The sequence below is a fragment of the Enhydra lutris genome, unplaced genomic scaffold (assembly GCF_002288905.1).
Source record: "Enhydra lutris kenyoni isolate GAN:26980312 unplaced genomic scaffold, ASM228890v2 scaffoldscaffold13, whole genome shotgun sequence".
NCBI lineage: Eukaryota > Metazoa > Chordata > Mammalia > Carnivora > Mustelidae > Enhydra > Enhydra lutris.
This window is the reverse complement of record NW_019154097.1, coordinates 24,980,394-25,000,557: the sequence shown is the minus strand read 5'-3', so window position 1 is coordinate 25,000,557 and position 20,164 is coordinate 24,980,394.

Below are 20,164 nucleotides of genomic sequence, written 5' to 3'. Positions count from 1 at the left end.
GACATGGGGGTGCCACCTCTTTTAATTTTAATTTGGAATGATCTCTCTCCTGAGCTGCCTAGAGACAGACTCTGAATTTATTATTCCAAGTGCTTCCTTCTTCTCCTGGGCCCTGGTATTAATTAACCTATCCACAGCTCTGTATTTCTTGCAATTTGTTGTTCATGGTTGTCATCGTAGACCAGTGTTGTCCAATGGAGATACAATGAGAGCCACAAAAGTGATCTGCATATGAAGGTTTACGTTTTCTGCTAGCCATGCTCTAAAAGGTGGGAAAGAAGCAGAATTAACTTTTAAAGTATTTAATATTTTAATCTAATATATTCAAAATATTATCATTTCAACATAGAATCAACACAAGAATTATTAATGCAATCTTTTACAAAATTTTTTAACCAGGTCATTGGAATTCGATGTGCATTTTCTACTTACAGCATGTCTCACTCTGAATTAGTCACGTTTCAAGTACTTAACCACCACGTGTGGCCATCATATTGGACAGTAAATTTCCAGACCAATAGAAGTGAGACTGTTTGGTTAATGATTCCCTTATCCATGCACTCAAATGTGTTCTGAGCACTGACTATGGCAGACGTAGATCAGGGCATTAGGCTCTTAGGACGTTGGTGGTACAAAGTTCTATATGGAGTATTCAGCTGAGTTTCTGGTGCGGTCATAAGGATTGGACTGTAGTGAACATTCGACTGTAGACCTATTCAATCAAGAAGCATATTCCCAGGGACTTGAAAAGTATCTTATGCATGGTACCTGTTCAATATATATTTAATGGTTGGACATGTGAACGACAAACAGCAACCCTCCGTGAAGCTTGGATTTGAGACTGAAAGGTGTAATGGAAGGCTAAAGATTTAATTGTTTCTTGTTAGTGCTTTTGCTTTTGGGGTTGTAAGGTACAACTTGGTCTCTGTACAAGAAGGTGCTCATCCCTGCTCCTACAGATTATGACAGCTGATCTCCCCAGTCATGTGAAGAAAGGAGACATTTTCGTGTTCATCCTTTCTAAGGTATGGCAGTCGATTAGGCTCGGAAAAAAATGTGCTCTTAAGCACCAAGATAATTTGTGGAAATGCCAGCCCTCTCGTACAAAAGCAATTGACCAAGATATGCAGAAATGAAATAAAATTAAAAATGTAAGTTCAGCCATTGTACCTCAAATCTGTAAGAATTTTGGTATGAGATTTGCTGTTGTTGTTTTTAAGAATTACGGTATTTTATAAATTTTGAGGGTAAGCTGCTTCAAGAGATCAATATTTTCACAACAATAAAAAGTGATTCAAAAGAAGGGTCACTTAACTGAGTTTATTTTTATTGCAGTCAAATCTGGTTCATTAAAGAAAAAGATACTTTTAGGACTTTTATTTACTGTGTTTATTCATTTTTAGTACTTTTCTTTACCTTCCTTTTTCCTCTGTGACTCTGATCTACCCGACTATAGTTCTGTCAATAATAATAGCTAACACATATTAGCACTAACCAAATGCCAAGGATTTTGCTATCTACTTTAAATGAATGATCTCATTTGAGACTCAGAAAGCCCTATTATTTGGAGAAAATTGTTATCTTTACTTCACAGATGTAGAAATGGGGGCTCATAAAATTTAAAATATTTTCCCAGGATCACAGGAGACTGGTCCTCAAATTTTTGGCCTCAGGACCCATTTATATATTTTTAATAATTAGTGAGGACCCTGTATTAATTTTTAGTTTCTGGCATAACAAATTGCAACAAACCTAGTGGCTTAAAATAACAACTTTGCCAAAAATCAGCAGGTCATGCCCTTCTTCTTCTGGGTCCTCTATTCCGCTCCACTGATCTATGTATCTATCTTTGTGCCAATACCGCAGCATCTTAACTGATGTAGCTTATTACCGTTAGTCTGAAGATCAGGTAGACTGATTGCTACCATTTTATTCTTCTTTTTCAGAATTTTAGAATAATCTTATATGTCTACAGAATAACTTTGGGGAGATTTTTACAGAAATTGAGTTAAAACTATATACCAATTGATGAGAAATGGCATCTTTATTAGGTTGAGTCTTCCAATTCATGAATATGATATGTCTCTCCACTTGCTTAGATCTTCTTTGACTTCGTTCTATATTGTGTAGCATTCAGCAAACAAGTCCTAACCTTGTTTTATTATGCTTATGCCTCTTTTCTCAGTAATTAGAAATGGTATTATATTATTAATTTTGGTGTCATAGGTTCATTGTTAGTATAAATAAATACAATTTATTTTTTTACATTTATGTTATATTCTGTGACAACTTGTTGAACTCACTCATTAGTTCTAGGGTCTTCTTCTTCCTCCTCTTCCTCCTCTTCTTCTCTTCACATTCCTTGGGATTTTCTATGTAGTCAATCATGTCATCTTCAATAGTGAAAGTTTTATTTATTCTTTTTTGAATTGTGTGCCTTCTTATTTCATTTTCTTGCTTTATTGCAATGGCTAGAACTTCCAGTACTGTGTTGAATAAAAGTAGTGAGAGTAGATATCTTTGCCACATTACCAATCTTTGGGCAAAAATATTCAGTCTTTTACTATTAAGTATAATGTTTGTTATTTTTTTTTTTAATGAAACTTCTTAAGAAGCTGAGGAAGTTTTCCATTCCCATTTTATAAGAGTTTTTATCATGAATGTTGAATTTTCTGAATTTTTAAAATGTACTGATAGATATGATCATGTAATTTTTTTCTTTAGCCTATAAATGGTGGATTACAATTCTGAGATCAGTTCTTCTGTTTCAACCCTAACTGGTGTGCTACAATTTAATTCTGGCACTAACCCTCCAGATTTAGTAGAAAGGACCCCCCCACACCCGCCGCCGCACCCTCCCTGCTGCCACATGAATCCACATACTGCCTTCACTTCAGGTAGCATCCCTAGGCAACTCACTTTTCTGGCTGACTGGCTACAAATTCTAGGGTTCCCATAACAAGTTCAGCAATTTGCTAGAATAAGGCAAGAACTTAAGAAAGTGCTATTCTTATAATTACAGTTTCAATATAATGACTACAACTCAGGAATAGACAAATAAAAGACACATAGGGTGATGTCTGGAAGAGTCTGAAATACAGGGCTTCCATGCCCTCTCTCTGTGGAATCAGAGCACATCACCCTTCCAGAACACTGATGCATGTGTACCAACCAGGAAGCTCCCCTGAGCTTTGAGTCCAGAATTTTTATCATCCTAATATGGGATACTATTGTCAAAGCTAAGACACTATGCACAACCACTGCCGATTAACAACTGTTATCTTTTAACAACTCTTAATTATTAACAATAAGCATCAATTATATGTGTATGTATGACTGTATACATACACTCACACCATATGACATGTAATTGCCATTCATTAAATATTATTCAATTATTGTGCACTTGCTTCTCACTTTCCTACCATAATAAAAGAGCTGTGTCTTACTCATTTTATCACCATGATGGTAATGATAATAGCCACCATTTATTGATTCCCTCCCATGTGCCAGATCGATTACATATATTTAATCTTCATAAAAGCCCCATGAAATAAATATTATAATCTTTAACTACCAAGGAGGGAAACAAGTCTCAAAGAGGTGAAGTTACATATTCCAAAATCACACAGCCAGTAATTAAAACAATTTTTTTCTGCTTTTAATGGTGTCCTTGTTTTACCACCTCTTTTAAAACACATTCTACATGGCTCCTGCATCCACAGGTCTAGGGTAAGTAGCTTGATTGCTCTTTCTTAAGCTGGATAAGCTAGCAGAACAGAGGTTGGTTTAGATTGTGAAAAGACCTTTGTAGATAGAGAATCCTCTTTTCTCCCTTAACCTGTTAAACCAGGGGAAGTGGGGCATCTTTAGGTGCCGAAGTGATCACTTATCCTGCCTGTTAATCAGCCTTCCATTTTTTATCTTGCCCCTCTGAGGGCCATCTTGTCCTCCTGAGCCTCTTAAGCATTGACCCTTCAGCTTAAGCCCTGAGAGATAGCTGCCATATGGATAAAATCCCTACTGTAATTTTTTTCCCAAGTTATCAAAGAGTAGACTATCAAGATGAGAGTTACAATGAAGGCCAGGACTCACATGACTGGGTGCCTGATTAGAGGGTGAGCAAGACACTGAGGAAAATGGAAGTGGCTATGGTGATTGTGTGGCTTTGTCTATGAGATACTGGGGCCAAAACCTGTAATTAATACTAATGATTAATTACGAACCTGTAATTTTAATACTAATGATAATGATATAGATAGATAGAGTACATTTATTAAGAGCATACTATATATCTGGCCTTATTTTGGGAGCTTTAAAGTATTATCTAATTTAATTCTTACACTAACCTTTTCAGAAAATTATTGCTGTTCTTATTTTACAGATATGTAAACTGTACCAGAGGAGCTAAAGCCACTGGCAGGGGGTAAGAAACTGATCGAGAGTCTGGTTTTGTGTTTGAATTCCAAAGAGTGGTAGGCTATCCAGTTGGGAGTTCCCTAAGCCACTTGTGCCTGCTGAATTTCATGGATTGATGGAGGTGTTGAAGGGGAGGAAAACTTTTCCCTTCTTGCCTTCTAGGTTCTTTAGCTGACTTAATAATTAAATTGACATAAAACAGATTAAGAGGAGAAAAACATTTAATTTTATACACGCAGGAGCCCATAAAAATATGAGACTCAAAGAAATGACCAAAGCAGGCAGCTTTCATACCTTTTAGACAAGGAAACAATGAATTTGTGAAGAATTGGCAAGACAAAGGAGTTTGGACTTGGGGGAGTGAATTAGGAAGACATAATAAGGTATCTTTACACAGCCTTCTCAGCCCTGAACTCTGTGTCTGCTGGGGAGGATGTTTTCTTCCTGCCTGGTGGGCACCTTTCACAGGGAAGAATTATTTCCTACTGTCAGGGGGACAATGGTGATCAGAGTGTCCTTACGCAGACTGTTTCTTAAGGAACTTTCATTCAAAATAATCAAAATACCAAAGTGGCATGTTGTGGAATGGGATATTCTGCTTCCCCTCAGTGTGAACTGGTAAACTTGCCTCAGTTCTAACATTGGGCTGAACATCAACCTCCTGATTTGAGAGGTTCCTTAACTGCAAAACAGGATTAATGATTAACCCATGGCTCTTGGAGGTATCATACCCCAGGACCAAATGAGGTAAAGTATGGAAAACACTTGGCCCATACCAGATTCCTGCCCACCGGCATGTGTCCTTCCTGACTTCTCTCTTCTCCCCCTCATTTCTCCTTCTGCATCAGTAGCTGTGAGTAGCAAATTAATAGTGATTTTGAAAGTGTTGTACAAATGCAAAGTTACTTATTGACATTTTTAAATTACAAAAATTAAAAATATTTTTTTTCATTTCCCAGAAAAAAGCAAAAAGGAAGATTTAAATCATGTTCAATACCATTATTCAAATACAACAGATCTTACCTAGGCCAGACCATAAGCTCCTTAAAGGCAAGGTCCAGGTCTGTATTTATTAAGCAATGCATTGCCAAGCTCTAGCACAAAACCTGTCATGCAATAGGCACTCAATACAGTTGTGTGGACTAAACTAACATAATTGTAGGTGTTTTATTACCTTTTCAGAAATATTTCTTCAGAGTTATCATGTTCCTAACCTGACATTTCTTGCTGTTTATCATTTTAATCTTTTTTTCCCCCTTCGCTTGTGCATATGTGTGGTTTCTGTGGGAGAGACAGGATGCGTTATAATGAATAAAACCCATTCCATACAATTTTGCCAATACAAAATTGACAATTTGGTTTCTCCAAAAAGCTCTCCCTTCTTCCCTTCTAGGTTCTCTGTCTGGTCTAATCGTTAAATTGATACAGAACAGATGAACTGAAGACAACCCAACAAAAGTTCAGGCACACGTATACCTCCTGTATATATGGAAGTGACCCAGGGAAACGAATTCTGTGATTTGGCTGAAGTCACTGCCAAGAAGCTGTTGGGAAGCCAGGGAGGGGAGGCCACCAGGAAAAGCACAGTCAACGAGGGTAAGGTGGTGATACAGGTTTAAGACCCTGGCTTCTCCACTGAAGAGGATTTCCATTATCATCTCCCACCTTCTGGTAAAGTGAGGGAGACACCCTTACAAGCAGAGATTTCCCTCGTTAATGTCAATGCCTCTTAAGGAATGGTTTAACTTCTGTTTCATGTTTACAGCTTCACCTAAGTCTGTTGTTCCTTAAAATTAAACAGCTTAAAATCATTCCCATGCCAAAAAGGCCTATCTTAGGATGGCAAAATTTGCTCCCCTTCATTTTGTTCCTTGTCATTTTTTTTTTTTAAATTGTAAATATGGGGCACCTGGGTGTCTCAATCGGTTAAGCCTCTAACTTTTGATTTCTGCTCAGGTCATGATCTCAGGGTCCTCAGTCTTCCTGTCCCTCTCTCTCCCCCTCTGCCGCTCCCCTGCTCTCTGGCACTTGCTCTCACTCTCACACTGTCTCTGAAATAAATAAATAAGATCTTTAAAAATAAAGAAGTAAATAAGTAATTAAATAAATAAAATTGTAAATATGATGTCACTACTGTCCTGCTTGTGATTTTGTATACCTTTGAAGTTATGCTTTACAGGAGAAGCTCTCAGAAATGAATTGCTGAGTTAAAGGGTCTGGGCTTTCTTGTCCTGATGAGCACCAGGCAATTTATGGAAGTGCTGAATCACTATATTGTATTCCTGAAACTCATAATACTCTATGGACAACTACACTGGTTAAAATTTTTGAAAAATCAAAAATCAAAATTAATTAATAGAGTCTATGCTTTAATACCTCAACAGTCCTTCAGTCCAAGCCATGACCTCTAAAGGTCACTCCCAGTGACTCTTACTTAGGACTCAAGATTCCCAGTTCAGAGTAGTTTTCTGAGCTTCCTGAGTAGTTTTCTGAGCTTCCTTTGCACACTCCAAGGTCCCAAACCAAATTCTGGCCAACAGGCCCCAGGCAAGTAAAATATTTTTAAACCCCTTAGAGGAAATGAGATGTTGCTGGCTGACCTGAGATGTTGCTGGCTGAACAGAGATGTTGCTGGCTGACATGTTCTCCCAGAGACCAGGCAAGAGGCTCTCTTAATTCTCTGGGGCCACAGGAAGAGAAAAAGAAGGGGGGAAAAAAGACTAGCTTTTGCTAAAGAAGGGCTGGTACACACACACACACACACACACACACACACACACACACGTGCACATATGGGTGTCTCTAAACAATCTTTTTCTTTCTTGTGTAGTAGTGAAAAGGTAGTGAAAGAGAGGGATGTGTGCAACCCTTAGGGGATTTGTGCAGGGATGAACAAAGTGTCCCCCAAACCCAGACGAAGACGGAAAAAAGCCAGAATCATGGTGATGTTAAGAGGGGCTCTGCTTGTGTCTTTAGGGGAAGGGCTGCTGTAAACTCACTCTGCTTGGAGGATGGGCTAGCCTGCGTGCTGACATTTGCACTTCAATCCAAATCCTTGGGGGATTCTTCTGAAGACAACATGGAGGCAGCATAATGACACCTCTGCCCCACCCCAGCCCCTTCTTCCCCTTTGGCAGCACAAGAAACCTGGATCTGTGGATCTGTCTCAACTCCTCCCTCAGCCTCTTTTACTTCGCTTTTCAAATGGCCAGGGCCAGTGGGAAGGCAGGAAAGTTCAGCTAGCGTCCCCCTTGCCCCCTTCCCCCCTTCTTGAATCTTTGAAGACCACGAGGTTGGCGAAGCAGCAGCACACGGGATGTGAGGTGAGGCCGCCTGCCCTGGGGCTCCCAAGCACTGGGTTCTGGGCCTCTGGCAAATAGCCTACAAGTAGCTAAATTTAAACCATCACACCTTCTTCGTGTATTTTGCCTACCCTTCCTCTGCTCCAATTCTCTTTCCCTCCTCACTTCCACCCTCTGAACAAAGCATATATTTTTAAAGTGCATTCCCTGACTATGCAACTTTATGGGTCATCCAATGCTTTTCCTTGTTTTTGTGAGGGCCCCTGTGATTTCTCTTATTTCCTCCTTTAAAATATCGTGCCATTGGCCATCAACCACAGGATAAAACCCAAACATTTTAATATGGAATAAACCCCTGTTTCCTGCTGTCCTTGTTTGCCTTTCTAGCCTCACCTTCCCTGCTGTCCTTACCCCTTCCTTCTGAACATCTTTCTGTTCCTGAAATGTATCGTATTATTTATTCTTTCCAGACATTCGAGCAGCTCCCTGTGTTGGCAATGCCTTCTGCTCCCCTTCCCCACAACTTTTACTTGGTTTTCCTCACCCATTTGTCAGGTCTTATTATTGACCTTTCTTCTTCGTTAGCTCCTGCACACAGCCAGATTAATTGTATGTCCCCCAACTGGACCATAAGAATTCATGAGGGTAGGGACATGTCCATCTTTTACAGTGTTGCCTGTCTGGTGCAGTTCCTTAGGCAGAGATTACTAATTGTTTGCCAATATCTATTCTCTCCTATTCAATTAGAGACATCCTAAATTTTCCCACAGAATGTGGCCACTGAACTGTAGACTACATATCATCACTACCCTGGTAGCCTGTTATGGCCAAGGGATTAAATTCTAGCATCAGTATGTGAGAAGAAATAATGTATGCCACATAAAAGGAATGGTTGTTGACAACACTCCCCCTTCCCCCTTCTCCAAGGCCTGGAAAGGGGGTGACAGCCGGAGAGCTGCCTTAGACCCGGAAGTGAAAGACACATTTTGAGGCTAGCAAAGTTTCCCTTTAAGTTTTGGACAGCTTGATTCTACATGGACACATGAGGAAAAATACAACTTCAATTTGTTGAAGCCATTATATTTTGGGGTCTTTTGATTGTAGTTTGGATCATGATTTCAGTAGGCAGGTAGGCAAGAAATATTTTTTTAATTAACATATAATGTATTATTAGCCCCAGGGGTACAGGTCTATGAATCACCAGGTTTATACACTTCACAGCACTCACCATAGCACATACCTCCCCCAATGTCCATAACCCCACCACCCTCTCCCTACCCCCTTCCCCCCACAACCCTCAGTTTGTTTTGTGACATTAAGAGTGTCTTATGGTTTGTCTCCCTCCTGATCCCATCTTGTTTCATTTATTCTTTTCCTACCCCCCCAAACCCCTCATGTTGCATCTCAACTTCCTCATATCAGGGAGATCATATGATAATTGTCTTTCTCTGATTGACTTATTTCACTAAGCATAATACCCTCTAGTTCCATACATGTTGTCACAAATGGCAAGATTTCATTTCTTTTGATGGCTGTATAGTATTCCATTGTATATATACACCACATCTTTATCCATTCATCTGTTGATGGACATCTAGGTTCTTTCCATAGTTTGGCTGTTGTGGACATTGCTGCTATAAACATTCGGGTGCACGTGCCCCTTCGGATCACTACCTCATAGATTGGAAGAACAAGTATTGTGAAATGTCTATGCTACCTAAAGCAATCTACACATTTAATGCAATCCCTATCAAAATCCCATCCGTTTTTTTTCAAAGAAATGGAACAATTAACCCTAAAATTTATATGGAACCAGAAAAGACCTCAAATAGCCAGAGGAATATTAAAAAAGAAAGCCAAAGCTGGTGGTATCACAATTCCAGACTTCAAGCTCTATTACAAAGCTGTCATCATCAAGACAGTAAGGTACTGGCACAAAAACAGACACATAGGTCAATGGAACAGAATACAGAGCCCAGAAATAGACCCTCAACTCTATGGTCAACTAATCTTCAACAAAGCAGGAAAGAATGTCCAATGGAAAAAAGACAGTCTCTTCAACAAGTGGTGTTGGGAAAATTGGACAGCCACATGCAGAAAAATGAAACTGGACCATTTCCTTATACCACACATGAAAATAGACTCAAAATGGATGAAGGACCTCAATGCAAGAAAGGACTCCATGAAAATCCTTGAGGAGAACACAGGCAGCAACCTCTTCTACCTCAGCCGCAGCAACTTCTTCCTAGGAACATCGCCAAAGGCAAGGGAAGTAAGGGCAAAAATGAACTATTGGGACTTCATCAAGATCAAAAGCTTTTGCACAGCAAAGGAAACAGTTAACAAAACCAAAAGACAACTGACAAAATGGGAGAAGATATTTGCAAACGACATATCAGATAAAGGGCTAGTATCCAAAATCTATAAAGAAATATTTTTTAAATGAATGAATGGATGGATGGATGGATGATGAGCTGAACGTTTCTATTTGTGTTCTGATGTCTCCTTTTTATCAGTCACCATTTCTTTCTCATCTGAAAGGCTCCTCTGTGATCAACAAAGCATACAAGTTTACAGGGATTTGAACAGAGATGACAGGTAAATAGACAGACAGATGGATAGACCGATCTGAGAGACAGACAGAAAGAGAAGAGAAACATGAAAAAGGACCAACCAGCAGTGGATAATTTAAACCTTAAAATAATAGGGGACCATGTTAAGTGTTAGCTAGCTATATGCTAGCACTGATCTAAGTACTCTCTGTGCATTACTTTACTGAATACTCATAACCATTTTATGAATAAGTACTATTATTGTTCCCATTTTAGAGATGGGAACACTGTGGGCCATAAAGAGTAAATACACAAAGTTTTAATGCCCAGTTATGAACCCAGATAGTCTGACTTCGGAGCCCACACCCTTGATTATTGTATCATACTGCCTCCTGAAGAATTAAAGTCCTCAAAGCACAGAATGTCATTGCTGAAGAAATGTTAGAAAACGTCTAATCCAGTTCCTTCATTTTACAAATAAGAAAAGTGAGACCCAGAGAGAGGAAATGATTTGTTCAAACAGACACAAATGGAAAGAAGTTTCCTATTTGCAAGAACAACGAGCAGCGTCAGGAATGGTGATTTCTATCAACTGGCACGTTGAGAATACTAAGGAAATGTTGTTCTGATGGAGGAATGATACATGCCCTACAGGTATAGGGCGTGAATGGCAGAATATACATGGGTGCTGGCATGAATATCTGGTCCCAATTCTTCACTCCCTGTTCCTCATCCACACGCCTTGTCATGCAACTTTGCAGCACCCTCCTACCGCGCTCATCATCCTTATCCCGTCCCTGGTGGGTCTGGTCATGTGATTTGCGTTGGGCAACAGAATGCTAACAGACATATGAGAGCAGAGGTAAGGTATGCTTGCACAGCTCAACTTGTTCACTTGCACACCTATGATTTTCCGTAGTAAAAATATGCCTTGGTGGATGCTGATTCAAAGAGAGGGTGGAGACACATGGAGCAGACCAAAACCAAAGCCGAATCCTTGAAACATACCCATTGGATCTGCGGGCTGAAGGAGAGCTCTCCCAGCCCACCCACAGTCTCCTGAGGCTGCTACTGTCAGCCACTGGGATTTTGGGTGATTTGTTATTAGATCACTAGTATGGCAATAGCTACTAATTCAGTATGAGTCATCTCTACCAAATGCACCTGATGCTAGACTATATCATAATCATTTCACATTTCCTTTGTATCAGCTTATTTGCTATAGCTTCCAGAGTTAGGACATTTGATGGGATGAGTAACATCCAGTATGATTTTATGAACTTGCTGAAATTTGGAGGGATGGGGGAAGCGGAAATTGAGAGCCAGTTTGGAAGAACTTCTCCTTTAGAAAGTATGTGAACTTTTCTAAAGGCCATAGGACAAATCGCTGATATCCTGTAGGACCCCAAACATGGGACATAATAGTGCAGCTTATAAAAGCAATAGCCTGGGAGAGAAAGACTTATTCCTTAAGATCAATCATGTAATAATGCTGGTTGAGTATGCACTGATACTACTTATCACTCTATATACTTTGCTCACTGTGGCATCAGTATTTGTGTTTAAGGCTGTCTTTACTGGCAACTGAACTAGGCAAGAGCTTGGATTTATTTCTTCTAAGCCCAGGTTAAAATTTTCATGCTATCATGTGGTGTTAGGATCAGAAATCTAGGAATGTAATACTTCTCTCGTGTTAATCACCTCCACTTCCATGGGGTCCCAGGGAGTTCCAAGATAAACCAATCATGGTAAAAGGACAGGACTAAATTATTAATACTTGTCCCCACACCTGATGCTGCAGGGTAGTATTCTAGGTAAAGAATGGGGGAACACACAAGACTATGGTTTCAGGTCTAAATGGAGACTTTTACTTCTTCTACTGCTCACTATCCCTACCAATGTAAATCTTGAAATACAGTTTCCTGTAGCTGCTTCAAGGGAATCAAATGGGGGATGAGTCATGGCATTGCCACATCTGAGAAGCAGCATGTGGCTCAGTTTACAGATTCCACACAGGGAACAGGAGGAAAAGAGCAAGTGAAGAGACTTGCTTGTCCTTCATGGCCCTCTTACTCTTTGTCTAAGTATAAGAACTATGGGATCTTGCATGTAAGGGATGGTAATCTTGTCTCCTAGGAAATCTGGTCTCTGCTTCTGCCACTCAGATCACTTTCGGCCTTGCTGAGTGCCCCAGACACAGTTGGCATGGACAGAAGGATCTGAAGTATTGCTTCTTCTACATTATGTATTACCACACCTCGTCTTCTATGTTAGGTCCAAGCTGAGTATAGTTGCTCAAGAGTGTTTGTTGAATAAATAAAGACTTGCGCTAAAAACAATGGCAGCTAGCAAAAACCAATTAATAATCCACAAACTAAAGAATTGGAAGAATCAGAAATCAGTTGATCAATACATATTTATCGTGGTGTCTGTGCTAGGACTTGGGGATACAAAGGCAAATGAATCAGAAGATCTGTCCTCCATGAACTCATGGTGTGGGAGATGACATGGTTAATTGTATTGATGATTCTGGCAAAAGCTATGCTGGAGCTCACAGAGGATTCTACAGGATCACAGAGGTAGTCTAGCCTCTGACCAGATAAGCAAGAACTTCCTGGGAGGTGAAGTCCAAGCTGAGTTTAAAGAGTGAGCTAAGGTGAGAAAGGAAGACAGATAGGGAGAGGGACTAGTAAGGCAAATCATGAAGGCCCACAAAATCCTGGCATGTTTGGAGAATGAAGGTGAAATGTTTGGAATGTGGATTATTTACGTGCATGTTGGGGTGCTGGTCTGGGAAGGGGCGTGATAAATTTGGACAGTTAGAAAGTGACCACCGATGTTTAACTAAAGTTCAGTGGAAGCTGAGATGAGTAGCAGGTCTGCTTGGAGTTGCTGAGTGGGAAGGACATTCTTCACAAAGGAGGCGGTGGTAAAAATAATTACAACAAAAATTAACAAGAGCTACTACTCTTGAACCTTGCATATGTGGTAAATATGTTACATACACCATTTTGCTGTAACCTCACTCCCTCTTTTTGGAGTAGTTGCACTGACTTTCCACTTTTTAACTGATGAAGCTATAAATGAAGCCCAGACAGGTTGAATGGTTTATCCAAATCACACGGTTGGTAAGGGACACAGCGGTGACTCTGGCCCATGTCTGTGTGCTCCCAAAAGAGATGCTCTTAACTTCCAACTCATATAATTGTGAAATGCACTTTAATGATAGGGAAAATGTGCTGAGGCAGAGATGCGGGTTGTACATTTTATATAAAGACCACACTACTGGCCACCCCCAGAGTTCTGAGGTGCTGGGCCCCATTAGGGAGCCTGAGAAGCTACAAAGATTATAAAATGGATCCCCAGGTGTCTGCACTTACCTCCCTAATGCATTCTCCCAGAAGAACCTGCTGTCATCTATTCCAGGAGACAGATATTCACCCTGAAGTTGTAAAGAGCAATTTATAAAAAGTGCATCAAAAAAAGTAAAACCTAATACTTGAAGCTAATGGTTGGACAAACCGGGGCAGAAAATAGTTTATTATTATTATTTAATTTCCCAAAAGAGTGCACGGTTTCATCCTATTTATCATAAAAGTCACTGATATAATAAAAGTATCTCATCACATCAGCAGTCATTTCTACAAATAGAGCGTTGACGCTTTAGATATTAACATGTGTTATAAATGTCATTGATATATTAAGACTTTTCAGACTGTCTATCTAAAAATAGAGGAAAAGCCAGGGGGAGGGAGGAGGCAGACACAGAACTGACTAATTTGATCAGAAAAAGGGGAACCTATTCTTGCCCGATGAAATCTTCTATTTGTGACCAATGCAAGTAAACACCTGAATCTGACTTACAGTTTGAATTCTGTTCACCAGCAGACGGTGATGCAGAGAAGAGACAGGGGCAGGAGGACAGGGAAGAAGAGAGAAAGAGAAACAAAAATATGTGTATTTAAGAGATTTTAATATCTGTAAAGACTCACATAATGCTCTCAAACAGTCTTAATTTGTGTGTGGGGAAACTGAGTCTTGGAAAGGCTATGTAATTCCATCTACCCAAGTGTTGCTTGGTGTTAGATAAGAAAAGCTTCAGAAATCTGGGCTCTAAATCAGATATTTAAGGAGAAAATTGGCATTTTTTTCTAAAGAGAATTGGGAAGCTCTGTAGTTGGGGGAAGCAGGCATTGGCAAGACGTAGGCATAGGAGTCAGAAAGAAAGGAGAAGGGGGGAAATGAACAATGATTTGTACTATTCGATAGGAGTGTTACATATATTATCCAACTTGATATTCTTGAGGTGGGAAATTAGACCCATTTTATTCATGAAAGCCCAGGTTAGTTAAGTCATATGCTCATGGATGAATAAGTAGATTGCCTTTACTTATCTATATCTCCTGAGGTGCCAGGCTCATTCTCAGCTGCACAACCCAAGGACAGAGTTCCTACTGTACATTTTAACTTGAGCCTTCACCTTGGCCTCTTACGGCCATGGGCGGATAATGCAATCACCCGGGGCCAACCAACTCACTGCACAGAAGAGCTCCCTCGAGGTCACAGGCATGCTGGGCATGAGTTCTCTTTTCTCTGCCTGGCCTGAACCTTAGCCCTGCCTCCTTTCCTTCTTTTCCTAGGGCGAAGCTGCAGGGCAAGGCCAATTCCTATCCTACGTGACACACAAGGTTGCCCAGTTCAATGAAAAAATAACAGAAACCAGTTATCATACAATAAAGTTTTGAACTGATGAACTGTACAGATAACTAGAAGTCTAGTTTTTAAAGCCTTGGATTCAATTCATCATCACAGATGGTACAGAACAGGGCATGGTGGGCATGTCATGTGGGGGTGGAAAAGGCGCATAGAAAGAGGGAAGAAAAGAGAAGATATTCTGTAGGATTCAAAAATAAATACTATGAAAATGATAGTTGTAGTTTGCTAATGCAAACTAGTGCTGTTGATGTTGCTGTTTTATTTTTAGGGCTCTCTTAAGTTTCCCTGGGGCCTCAGAGCTACAAAGAAGGCGAAGGAGGATGTTCAGCTTCTCCTCCTCTGCCTGCTCCTCCTCCTTCTCCCCTCCCTCTTTCACTTTAACCTTCCCCTTCATTTTCTTACTCATCTGGTCACACACACACCCCCCAACCCTCACAGGCACCACGATAATGGCTTATAATAACCCCTAAGGCATTTTGCATTTGCTTTTTAAGTTTTCAAAATACAAATGATTTTAAGGTAAAGACCATACTTGCTTAAAGTAAAACTAAGCTAAATAAAATGGAAATCTATAAAACAGAAAGTAAATGCTCTTCAATGATCTCCCCCAGGGATGTAACTGCTTACAGTATGGTTAGGAAGCAGTGTTCGGTCACTAGTGGCATCACCCTGGCTTTCTTTGTCTTGGGTTTGGGTCCCAACTCTACCACTTCTGACCTGTGTGACTTTGGGTAAGTGACTCAACCTGTCTGGCTCTCATTTTCCTCAAGTGAAAAATTGGGACTGGATGTCACACCCTGTCTCTTGGGATGGTTTGTGAGGACTGAATGTAATGATGCCCATCAGCCCAATGTCTGACCCACACAGACAACATCCACATGCTAGTTGCTCTAGCACATTCTCCCAGATACACAAATGCATATGAACCATTGGCTAATTCCATATATTGTAGACAGAAAAATTGTTTCCCCTTAAAATATTATGTGGGTCTCTCTTGATGTCTACAGACACAAATGCATTTTTTGGAAACATTTGATCCAGTTAATGGGTGTACCTACTCCGTTCTTCACTGATAGTGATTGAGAGAGTATCCTCTTATTTCTTATTTGTTCTTTTACAAGCAATGCTGAAGTAGCCTAGCCTTCCTAACCCATTTGTTAACCTAATTTGAAATGCTCCTCAATTGTATCTCTTAAGCAGTCTGTTTGTTATATGAAAACTTGCTGGGTGGCATGATCCCCTTTGAAAAGAGGAGGAAAAGATTTTCAGTGGTCATTTTGCTTAGACTTTCCTTCCCCGATGGTGTCCTATGGCCCCTCATTCAGCAAAGGTTTATCTCCACCCTCTGTGTGTCCAAACATAACCCAGTACAGTCTGTGTGTGGAGATCCCATTGTGTGATGGAAACATGAGATGTAGATATTACAGAGACAATGAGGCATTGAGCGTGGCCAAAACAAACAAATTTGAGGTTGTCTCCCAGTTTTGGTAGAAAACCAGGGGAATTGACATTAATCACTGCTCTACAAATGTCTCTTGGGTTTTGGTTACTCTCAAGACTTTTTTTTTTTTCTTTTTTTAAGATAATTTGGACCTAGCATTCACTGGGGCCTGAGGATGACCTGGGTCTTAGAAGAGGCTGACTGGGTTTATCTATTTTTTGTCTACGTCCTAACTCTGTGGCACCCTATTCCAACCACAGCCAAAGGGCGCTATGAGAAACCTCTGATTTTCTACTTCTCAGCACTCAACTCCCTTGTGCTTAGGGAAATATTTCCTTGCAAGTTTTCTGATCCAAAATATCATAGGCAAAAACCACTGAGACTCAGGTCTGCAGCAGGACTGGGAGGAAAACCAGAGAAAACAATAAATGAGGAGAGGAAAGAAAGAGCTGACATTTTCTCCCAGACTGAATAATGTATTTGAATGTTTCATTTTGCTATAGATTGAAAGGGGCTTAAGGGTGAAAGAGGTGAGAAGAGGGAAGGAATGGGGAAGATAGAGGGACCTGTGAGCCCCAAGAGATGGGCATTGTAATCTAGAAAGTTATTTCTCGGCTGGGCTTCGTTCTAAAGTTCACTACTGAATTATGTGTTAGATGTTGAGAGACTGTCTCTGGGGTACTCGGAACACCTGTAATAGAATGTGCTGGGTGTGGGAGAATTTCTCCACCTCAGGACTTACCGAAATCCATTCAAACCCCTCTCTGTGCTTTGTTTCTTTTTCTCACTTCTTAATTCCCCATCTCTCTCTCTCTCTCTCTCATTTTTTTCCCCCTCATAGTTATTTATGTTACAGAAGAGGCTAAATAAATGTTTGCTTACAACCATCTGAACGTTCCCTTCCTGTAACAGAAATGATGTAAAAAACAACAGGACTAGAGCAACTCCACACTGAAAATGCTTCAGATAATATATCAACTCTGTGGAATATAATATGCTTTGCTTTATCACAAATGATTGTTCTTAAAAGGTGTGTAAATTAAGTCTGGGTATACCCAGACTGATTCTTTCATACATTATGAAAATATATATGATTAAAATATATGACAAATATGAAGACAACATTCTTTTGGGGAAAAAAAAAATGTTCCAAGATGGATGCAAATTGGTTAAGACTTCTGTAACCTTCTCTAAAAGCTTATAGTAGCTTAAAGAAAAACATGAACTTACCAATTATATTTTAATGGCACTCCAAAAAAGTGCAAAAAAACCAAATGCAAAGTAGATGAAAATTTGTATTAACATTTGGTACAACTGGTTCAAGAGCTAGAAGGGAAAAATGCAATGACAACTGAGTAAAACAAAGAATAAGGAATTCCATATCAGCTTCTTATAAAATTTAGCACATAAAAGACATTGTCCAAATACGTGGTGAAGGAGGGAGAGAAAAAAAGAAAGGAGGAAAGAAGAGAAAGCATGGAAGATAGAAACTAAAGGATGATGGATGAGGGAGGAGAATGGAAGACAAGAAGGCTGAACTAATGGAGGAAGGTAAACTAATGGCATTATTTTTTGATATCACAGAGGATGAGAAAGCATTTCAAAGGAGTAAAGATTCATTGTGAGTGGGTGCTGGGGGGTCCTATGGAAGGTCTGCAGGGAAATTATTTGATAACGTATAAGATCTTGGCCATAATCAACAGCAGGGAGTGAGGGGAGTGTTGGAGTGCGTGGTGTAACTAACAGGCTTCGCTATTACACTAGACTAGTTCCTTTTCCAGATTTTCCACTTACTAAATATGTGACCCTGGACCAATTATTGAACTGTGCCTCAGTTCCCTCAGATGTAAAGTAGATTATAATACCTAAGGCCACAGAAAGAATGGAATAATAAAATACATATGAGAGTTTAGGATAGAGTCTGGGCAGATTAAGTTGCCTTTATTGCCATTATTAGTAGTATTAGTATCAGTATTAATAACTACTATCACCCTTTTGAAAATCAGTGGCTCAGAATGTAAAAAAACCTTACATTTATATATTCCCTTTGCTCCAGCAATCCCCCTTCTGGAAATGGATCTCTATAAAATAATTCAACACAAGTCTGGAGCTGAGTGCTCATCACTATAGCATTAGCTGTAATTGCCAAAAAAAAAAGGGAACAACTTAAATGTCCATCAATAGGGGAATAATTTATAGTAAATTATGATGTATCAACATAATAGGGTATTATGCAACCATTACAATGATAATTATGACAATATGGCATCACGAACAAATGCTTACAATTTAATGTGAAGTGAAAAAATATAAAATGATATATACAGTACGACTGTAGCTTTGTGAAAATACACAGGCATACTGGCAAGTACTAGCATCTTAAATGCAAACATTGAAATAATTATGTACGGGTGTACACTTAAAGATTTGTTTTTCCTTTTTACAAATTGTTTTTTAATATTGCTTTGAAACCATCTTTTCAATAATAAACACATGCAGCAGGCGATGACTGGAGAGAGAAACAGACTTGCTGTAGCTCACATCAGTGAGTTAGTGGTAAAAAGAGATTTGCTTAGAGACATGCATACAAGGGCTCTGGGACATTTATGTGGGGAATATTTATAAATAATCAGCAAAGAGCTAACACTTTCATAATTTGTACTATGTGCCAGGTACTCTAGTCTTCGTGCTTAATGCATTTTATACATTGAATTTTCTATAATAATACTATTTTATAGATGAGAAAAGTAAGGCCCCGTGTGGTTAAGGAACTGGCCAGAAGTCATACAGCTACTAAATGGTGAACTGAGGACTTGAATCTAGACAGTCTTATTCCCAAATCTATGATCCTAATCAACACATACACTACATTCAGCCAATGGCTTCATGGGTGAGCGACCAATGCACTCACATCACACAGAGCCTCCCCACTCAGAAAGATCCCAAGTGTGGGGTTGAATGCTTTGTTGTTGCTGTCTTAAAATTCTTAATAATTTTATCTTTGAATTTTTGTTTTGCAAGTGAAGTCAAATGGGAACATGTTTTGAGGGCTTGGAGCCACTGTTCCCATGTGGTTCCACCTCCCTTAGATGTGTTCTTAGACTCTGGTTTCTATGCATGGTGTCTTGGGCCTTGCCCAGACCTCTACCTCTCCACCCCCACCTCATGGCCACTGCTACCTTTCATTCAGGGTGGTGGCCAGATCACATTGACAGAGCAAAGATGATGTTTCACCACGACCTCCTGCCCCAGCGGGGGCTTGCATGAAGTCACAGGGCAGACTGGGGTTCAGGCATATTCCCCATGGAAATGTGGGATGGGCAAGGCAGTGGTGTCGTGTCGTCGTTTGGCATCATCATGATGCATTCGGTGGGCAACAAGGCAGTGACCTCTTGCTTACCCATGATCCAGGTACTTAACAGACCTCTGTCGTCAATGAGAGATTGGTAATCTCTTAGAATGCTGTCACTCTGCTATGGGTTGGGCAATGGACCTGTGGGAAGTGGAGAATGACCTTCTCAGCCTTGACCAATACCAACAATCTATTTTGCACTGGTTCCTGCAAGTTATGCAACTGATCTTATGCTTTGCTATGGTTTATTTAAAAAAAAACCACATAAATACAAATACAGTTAAAAGGGAGACTTGGCCTTGGCTTACCACACAAATCAGAGGACACAACCGAGGAGAGAATCACAGAAATGATGTTTTGGCCAGTGACCTGAGATCCCAGG